This window comes from Erinaceus europaeus, chromosome 1 (genome assembly GCF_950295315.1).
Source record: "Erinaceus europaeus chromosome 1, mEriEur2.1, whole genome shotgun sequence".
NCBI lineage: Eukaryota > Metazoa > Chordata > Mammalia > Eulipotyphla > Erinaceidae > Erinaceus > Erinaceus europaeus.
In genome coordinates, this window is record NC_080162.1 from 35161714 (window position 1) to 35170493 (window position 8780).

At 39.9% G+C, this 8780-nt stretch overlaps 1 pseudogene; it reads left to right on the forward strand.

Moving 5' to 3' along the window:
- The first annotated feature begins 408 nt into the window (after positions 1 to 408).
- Positions 409 to 514, forward strand: LOC132542863 (small nucleolar RNA SNORA70; annotated as a pseudogene).
- The last annotated feature ends 8266 nt before the right edge of the window (positions 515 to 8780 follow it).

Consider the following 8780-nt stretch of genomic DNA (forward strand, 5'->3'; position numbering starts at 1 on the left):
ATGCAGATTTGAAACTGCAAACTTCTCCAAGGATTAGAGACACACATTCATGCCAACCTGAACTTCCCTGAGCAGACAAACTCACTAATATACCCTGGAATCTCACCTCTCCAGAGCCCTGCCTCACTGGGGAATGATAGAAACAGGCTAGGAGTATGGATTGACCTGCCAACACCCAGGTTCAGTGGATAAGTAATTACAGCCGCCAGACCTTACACCTTCTGCACCCATAATGATCCTGGGTACATGTTCCTAGAGAGATAAAGAACAGGGAAGCTTTCAAGGGAGGTGATCATGAAACTCTGGTAGTGGGAACTGTGTGGAACTATACCCCTTTTGTCCCATGAACTTGTCGATACTTTTTATTTTATAAATAATTTTTAAAAATTTAAAAATAGTCGCACTTAGCTACATAAAAACTGAGGAAATGCAATGCCTGCAAACAGCAGCCTCCTGGGTAATGTATTCAGCCTGCTGCTTGTACAGGCTGCCCTAAGGGATGCTGGAGACAGCCCTTCTTTCTCTGTATTCACTTTATGCCTTACCCCCTGCCATCTCTAATCTTAGGCTCCAAACAGGGATGCTAGGTGCCTTTGGGAAGCCTCAGGTCATCCTGGCCAGAGTCATCGTATCCATCCACACCAAGCTTCAGAACAAGGAGTATGTGATCGAGGCCCTTCACAGGGCCAAGTTTAAGTTCTCTGGATGCTATATGCACATCTCCAAAAAGTGGGACTTCACCAAGTGTAGCACAGATGAATTAAAACACATTGAGGCTAAAAAGTACCTCATCCCAGAAGACTGTGGAGTCAAATACATCCCCAACCATGGTCCCCTGGACAAGTGGCAGACCCTGGACTCCTGAAAGCCTCATAGATGCCCCTTAATCATTATAATAAATCAAGATCCTGCTTAAAAAAAAAAAAGGAAAGGAAAAAATGAGGAAGTTTATACGGTAAAGGTTTATTTAAAAAAGTCAACAGTAAATTAAAGATGTGTCAAACATATTTGCAACACAGATATTATACACTAGGATAATAAAGACCACATACACACAGAATTTCTATAAAAATCACAAGAAAAAGAGCCCAGTCATTTGTGAGTGAGCAAAAGATTTGCATATGATTCATAAGAGAAAGAGCTGGAGCAATAGCTCAGCAGGTAGAGTGTTTGTATTTCCAGGCTTGTGGCCTAATTTGATCTCTGGAACCACATGGAAGGTGAAATGAACAGAGAAGGTTTCAGTGCTTTTTTTTTTTTTTTCCCTCTGGTGCTTCTTTTTCTTCTTTCTGAATGAAAAATTATCCCCCACCAGAGAAAATGCTCTCAAGTACATCCAAATGCCTATAAACAATAGCATTCCTCAAATCCACTGCTCATCAAGAAATGCAAATTAAAGTTAGCATCGTTTTTCTTTTATATTTTTTATTTTTCTATTATCTTTATTTATTTATTGTATAGAGATAGCCAAAAATTGAGATGAAGGGGGAGGTAGAAAAAGAAAGGGACAGAGAGACACCTGCAGTACCACTTCACTGCTCATGAAGCTTTGCCCCTGCAAGTGGGGACTGAGGGCTTGAATCTAGGTCCTTGTGTATGGTAATATGTGTGCTCAATCAGGTATGCCACCATCCATCCTCAGCATGTTTTTTCTTTACACAGGCCAAACTGCAACAATTTTATTGTGCCTCCATAGTATTAGCACTTATTGCTTGTGGAGATTCAGAAAAGATTTGCCTATTTGTCCTCCAGCATTGGGAACATGTTACTCAGTGGTGGCCAAGATGCCAGAACTTCCTCTGGAAGAAGAATGGAGACGTGGAACTACAAATTGGGCACTGCCCCCTGCACATATTAACACTGTTCTTTCTGGACAAAGTTTTTTTTTTTTAAAAAAAGGATTAATTAACAAAAACGTTTTTTAAAATAAATTATTATTTTTTAAATTATTTTATATTTATTTACTTATTTTCCCTTTTGTTGCCCTTGTTGTTTTATTGTTGTAGTTATTATTTTTGTCATTGTTGTTGGATAGGGCAGAGAGAAATGGAGAGAGGAGGGGCAGACAGAGAGGAGGAGAGAAAGATAGACACCTGCAGACCTGCTTCACCGCTTGTGAAGGACTCCCCTAGAGGTGGGAGCCAGGGGCTCGAACCGGGATCCTTATGCCAGTCCTTGTGCTTCGTGCCACATGCTCTTAACCCACTGCACTACATCCGACTCACTTGAAAAAGATTTTTTAAGCATATCTGTGACACCCATACATATTTAACAAATGAAAACTTGGAGCATAAATGAAGATGCTGTCTCAGTTAAATTATATGTGTAGGATGGTCCTGGGGAAGATGGCGCCCTGAGAAATCGCTAACAGCGAGTGCTCTGATAGCATCGTCGACAACGGTAGGATTTTCTGCCTTTAGCAGGCCAGTCAATAAGGGGGGGGGCACCAAAGAAGTGATTACAGTTTAATTTGGGTTAACAATTAGAACGAAGGTGACACGGACTAGCGGGGCGCCAGAATTCCCAGGCGGCGCCAGGCAAGGCAAGTGCGCCGGGCATTGTCCTCCGCCCGCCCGGGAAGGCGGCTCCTCCGCCGGTTGCAGAGCGCAGCGGGCAGAGGACCTGGAGAGAGCACTTTAGGTCGGGGGCTTTCTCTTGGGAGTCGCCAGGGTCCACCGCGACCCTGAGGGTGGATCCAAAGACTTCTTGAGTATAGCTCTCATTGGATCAAAGGACTTGGAGCTAGTTTTCATTTTTGAGAAATCCTTTAAAAAAGTCTGGAGGGCGGGGTTTCCCGGAAGATGGCGATTGAGAAGCGGCTAGCCTTTGAGCTCCGGACACATCTCGTGTAAACAATAGGATTTTCTGCCTCTAGCAGGCCAGCCAATAAGGGGCCATAACGGTCATACCAAGGATGTGTCTATAACTTAATTTGGGTTAAGAATTAGAGTAGGGGAAAAAATTCTTTTTTCTTCCTTTTAATTTTCAAGCATACATCCTTCCCGCCGCCCCCCCGCCCCCCCCCCCCCCCCCCGTAAGCAGTGCCTGGGACCAGCTACTAGCAGGATACCCCATACCACCAAACAGGGTTTTTTTTTTTTTTTTTTTTTTTTTTTTTTTTTTATTCACTGATACACATTTGGGAAGTTCCTCGCACTGCTCTTTAATTACAACTCTTCTTCTTATCTTCTCCCTTTTCTCTCTCTTATCTCTCTCTCTTTTTTTTTTTTAATCTTGTCATACACTTCTTTCTTCTTTGCCTTTCTGAATTTGTGAATTACTTTGGGGAAGAAATCTGACCCAGAGTGGACTCTCTATGTGTCTATCTCTGCTCTAGTTCCCTTTACACTCTTGTTACCCCTAGAATATACACTGGATAGTAGATTTGCATAACTGTCTATTCTTGCTATCCTCTCTTCCTTTTCTCTTTCTTCACTGGGATTTGGTTACTATTTTTTCACGGACTGGAGAAATTGTTTGGCTAACTGGTAACGATTAAACTCCTTCAATACTTACTTCAGTTGCTACTGTTATTCCGGAGGTTGGTGAGTGCAATTGTCATAAAGGTATTTAGTACAGTGTTACTTGTGCTCAAAACACAACAACTGAGGAACAACAGAGCATTAAAAAAAAAAAGAGAGAGAAACACATAAATTAAAAAAAAAATGGGTAGATTAAAAACAAATAAAACTGCTACCCCAATGAATGAAGACAAGAGCCCAGAAGAAACCACAAATCAGTCAGAAGTAACCATAGATAAGAAAAGTATGCAAGCAATAATAAACTTATTAATCACAGAAATGATAACAACATTGGAGGAAAGAAATGGCAGTATTAGGGAAACAACAGTTGAGACCCCCAAGGAAAAACTGATTTTCTTAAGACAATTAGAGAACTGAAAGCTGAAATAGCTGTAATGAAGAAAGAAGCTGAGGCAAGGGAAAGCAGACTAACAGAAGCAGAAAACAGAATTAGTCAGACAGAGGATGAGTTAGAGAAAACTAAGAAAGAGGTGAAAGAGCTTAAAAAGAGATTGAGAGACACTGAAAACAACAACAGAGACATATGGGATGATCTTAAAAGAAGTAACATTCGTATAATTGGCCTGCCAGAGGAAGAAAGAGAGGAAGGGGAAGCAAACATTCTAGAGGAAATAATACAAGAAAATTTCCCAGACCTGAATAACAGAAAGGATATCAGGGTGCAAGAGGCCCAGAGAGTACCAAACAGAATCAACCCAGACCTGAAAACACCAAGACACATCATAGTCACAATGAGAAGAAGTAAGGATAAAGAAAGGATCCTAAAGGCTGCAAGAGAGAAACAAAAAGTCACATACAGGGGAAAACCCATAAGACTTTCTGCAGATTTCTCAACTCAAACTCTAAAAGCCAGAAGGGAGTGGCAAGATATCTATCGAGCCCTGAGTGAAAAAGGGTTTCAACCAAGGATTATATATCCTGCTAGACTTTCATTCAAGCTAGATGGAGGGATCAAAACCTTCTTAGACAAACAACAGTTAAAGGAGGCAACTATCACCAAGCCGGCCCTGAAAGAGGTACTAAAAGACCTCTTATAAACAAGAACATCACTATAATACTTGTAATATATCAGAGTAAACAAATTGTTTTTTAGAACAATGGCACTACAATACATTAAATCCATAATATCAATAAATGTCAATGGCTTAAACTCACCCATCAAAAGGCACAGGGTGGGGGGATGGATCAGAAAACATAACCCAACCATATGCTGCTTGCAAGAATCACATCTGTCACAACAAGATAAACACAGACTTAAAGTGAAAGGATGAAAAACTATCATACAGGCTAACGGTCCACAAAAAAGGGCAGGAACAGCCATTCTCATCTCAGACACGATAGATTTTAAATTAAATAAAGTAATAAAAGATAGGCAAGGACATTACATAATGATTAGAGGATCAATCAGCCAAGAAGACTTAACAATTATTAACATCTATGCACCCAACGAGGGACCATCTAAATACATTAAACACCTATTGAAAGAATTTCAAAAATACATCAATAGTAATACAATAATAGTGGGAGACTTCAATATCCCACTCTCACACTTAGACAGATCAACAAAGCAGAGAACCAATAAAGATACAAGAGAATTGAATGAAGAGATTGACAGACTAGACCTCTTGGACATTTTCAGACTCCTCCACCCCAAAAAACTGGAATACACCTTCTTTTCAAATCCACACAACACATACTCAAGGATAGACCACATGTTAGGCCACAAAGACAGCATCAATAAATTCAAGAGCATTGAAATCATCCCAAGTATCTTCTCAGACCACAGTGGAGTAAAACTAACTTTTAACAACAAACGGAAAATTATTAAAAGACATAGAATTTGGAAACTAAACAACATGCTCCTTAAGAACCACTGGGTCAGACACTCACTCAAACAGGAAATTCAAATGTTCCTGGAAACTAATGAAAATGAAGACACAACCTATCAAAATATTTGGGACACAGCTAAAGCAGTACTGAGAGGGAAACTTATAGCTATACAATCACATATTAAACACCAAGAAGAAGCCCAAATGAACGAACTTACTACACACCTCAAGGACTTAGAGGAAGAGGAACAAAGGAACCCTAAAGCAACCAGAAGGACAGAAATCACTAAAGTTAGAGCAGAAATAAACAACATCGAAAATAAAAGAACCATACAAAAGATCAATGAAGCCAAATGTTGGTTCTTTGAAAGATTAAACAAAATTGACAAACCCCTAGCCAGACTCACCAAACAAAAGAGAGAGAAGACTCAAATTAATAGAATTGTAAACGATACAGGAGATATCACAACTGACACCACAGAAATCCAGAGAATTCTGCGAAACTTCTATAAAGAACTATATGCCACCAAGCTAGAGAATCTGGAAGAAATGGAACAATTCCTAGAAACCTATGCACTTCCAAAACTGAACCAAGAAGAACTACAAAATCTAAATGCACCAATCACAGACAAAGAAATTGAAACCGTTATTAAGAATCTCCCCAACAACAAAAGTCCTGGACCAGATGGCTTCACAAACGAATTCTACAAAACTTTCAGGAAACAGTTAATACCCATACTTCTTAAGCTATTTCATAAGATTTCACAAGATCTTGGCTAACCGGATACAGCAACACATCAAAAAGATTGTGCATCATGACCAAGTGGGATTCATCCCAGGAATGCAAGGCTGGTTCAACATCCGTAAATCAATCAATGTCATTCATCACATCAATAAAAGCAAAGCCAAAAACCACATGATTATCTCAATAGATGCAGAGAAAGCCTTTGACAAAATCCAACACCCATTCATGCTCAAAACTCTACAAAAAATGGGAATAGATGGGAAATTCCTCAAGATAGTGGAGTCTACATATAGCAAACCTACAGCCAACATCATACTCAATGGAGAGAAGCTGAAAGCATTCCCCCTCAGATCAGGGACTAGACAGGGCTGCCCACTGTCACCGTTACTCTTCAACATAGTATTGGAAGTTCTTGCCATAGCAATCAGGCAAGAGAAAGAAATCAAAGGGATACAGATTGGAAGGGAAGAAGTCAAGCTCTCACTATTTGCAGATGATATGATAGTATACATAGAAAGACCTAAAGAATCCAGTAGAAAATTACTGGAAGTTGTTAGGCAATATAGCAAGGTATCAGGCTACAAAATCAATGTACAAAAATCAGTGGCATTTCTTTATGCAAACACTAAATCTGAAGAAGAAGACATCCAGAAATCACTCCCATTTACTGTTTCAGCAAAATCAATCAAATACCTAGGAATAAAGTTGACCAAAGAAGTGAAAGACTTGTATGCTGAAAACTATGAGTCGCTACTCAAGGAGATAGAAACTGATACCAAGAAATGGAAAGATATCCCATGCTCATGGATTGGAAGAATAAATATCATCAAAATGAACATTCTCCCCAGAGCCATATACAAATTTAATGCAATACCCATCAAAGTTCCACCAAGCTTCTTTAAGAGAATAGAACAAACACTACAATCATTTATCTGGAACCTGAAAACACCTAGAATTGCCAAAAACATCCTAAGGAAAAGAAACAGAAATGGAGGCATCACACTCCCAGACCTTAAACTATATTATAAAGCCATCATCATCAAAACAGCATGGTACTGGAACAAAAATAGGCACACAGACCAGTGGAACAGAATTGAAAGCCCAGAAGTAAATCCCAACACCTATGGACATCTAATCTTTGATAAGGGGGCCCAAAGGATTAAATGGAAGAAGGAGGCTCTCTTCAATAAATGGTGCTGGGAAAACTGGGTTGAAACATGCAGAAGAATGAAATTGAACCACTTTATCTCACCAGAAACAAAAATCAACTCCAAATGGATCAAAGACCTAGATGTCAGACCAGAAACAATCAAATACTTAGAGGAAAACATTGGTAAAGCACTTTCCCATCTACACCTCAAGGACATCTTTGATGAATCAAACCCAATTGCAAGGAAGACCAAAGCAGAAACAAACCAATGGGACTACATCAAATTGAAAAGCTTCTGCACATCCAAAGAAACTATTAAACAAACAGAGAGACCCCTCACAGAATGGGAGAAGATCTTCACATGCCAGACATCAGACAAGAAACTAATCACCAAAATATATAAAGAGCTCAGCAAACTTAGCCGCAAAAAAGCAAATGACCCCATCCAAAAATGGGCAGAGGAAATGAACAAAACATTCACCACAGAGGAGATCCAAAAGGCTAACAAACATATGAAAAACTGCTCTAGGTCACTGATTGTCAGAGAAATGCAAATTAAGACAACACTAAGATACCACCTCACTCCTGCAAGAATGGCATACATCAAAAAGGACAGCAGCAACAAATGCTGGAGAGGATGTGGGGACAGAGGAACCCTTTTACATTGCTGGTGGGAATGTAAATTGGTACAGCCTCTGTGGAGAGCAGTCTGGAAAACTCTCAGAAGGCTAGACATGGACCTTCCATATGACCCAATAATTCCTCTCCTGGGGTTATACCCCAAGGACTCCATAACACCCAACCAAAAAGAGGTATGTACTCCTATGTTCATAGCAGCACAATTCATAATAGCTAAAACCTGGAAGAAACCTAGGTGCCCAACAACAGATGAATGGCTGAGAAAGCTGTGGTATATATACACAATAGAATACTATGCAGCTATCAAGCACAATGAACCCACCTTCTCTGACCCATCTTGGACAGAGCTAGAAGGAATTATGTTAAGTGAACTAAGTCAGAAAGTTAAAGATGAGTATGGGATGATCCCACTCATCAACAGAAGCTGACTTAGAAGATCTGAAAGGGAAACTAAAAGCAGGACCTGATCAAATTGTAAGTAGGGCACCAAAGTAAAAACCCAGTGGTGAGGGGTAGACATGTAGCTTCCTGGGCCAGTGGGGGGTGGGAGTGGGTGGGAGGGATGGGTCATGGTCCTTTGGTGATGGGAATGGTGTTTATGTACACTCCTAGCAAAATGTAGACATATAAATCAGTAGTTAATTAATATGAGAGGGGGAAATCAATTGTATGTCTCAAAGGTTCTCAAAAGACAAACTGAATCTTTTTAATAGATAGGCTACGTATTTGATATGCGGACTCTCTCAAAAGCCTAGACCAAGTAGATTAGAAGCTTCCAATAGCACAGCTATATACAAGATACTGGGTACTGTACAGCAAACCATAACAAAGGGACTTTTCAAAGTTAACCCAATTAACAAATAATGTGATGATAA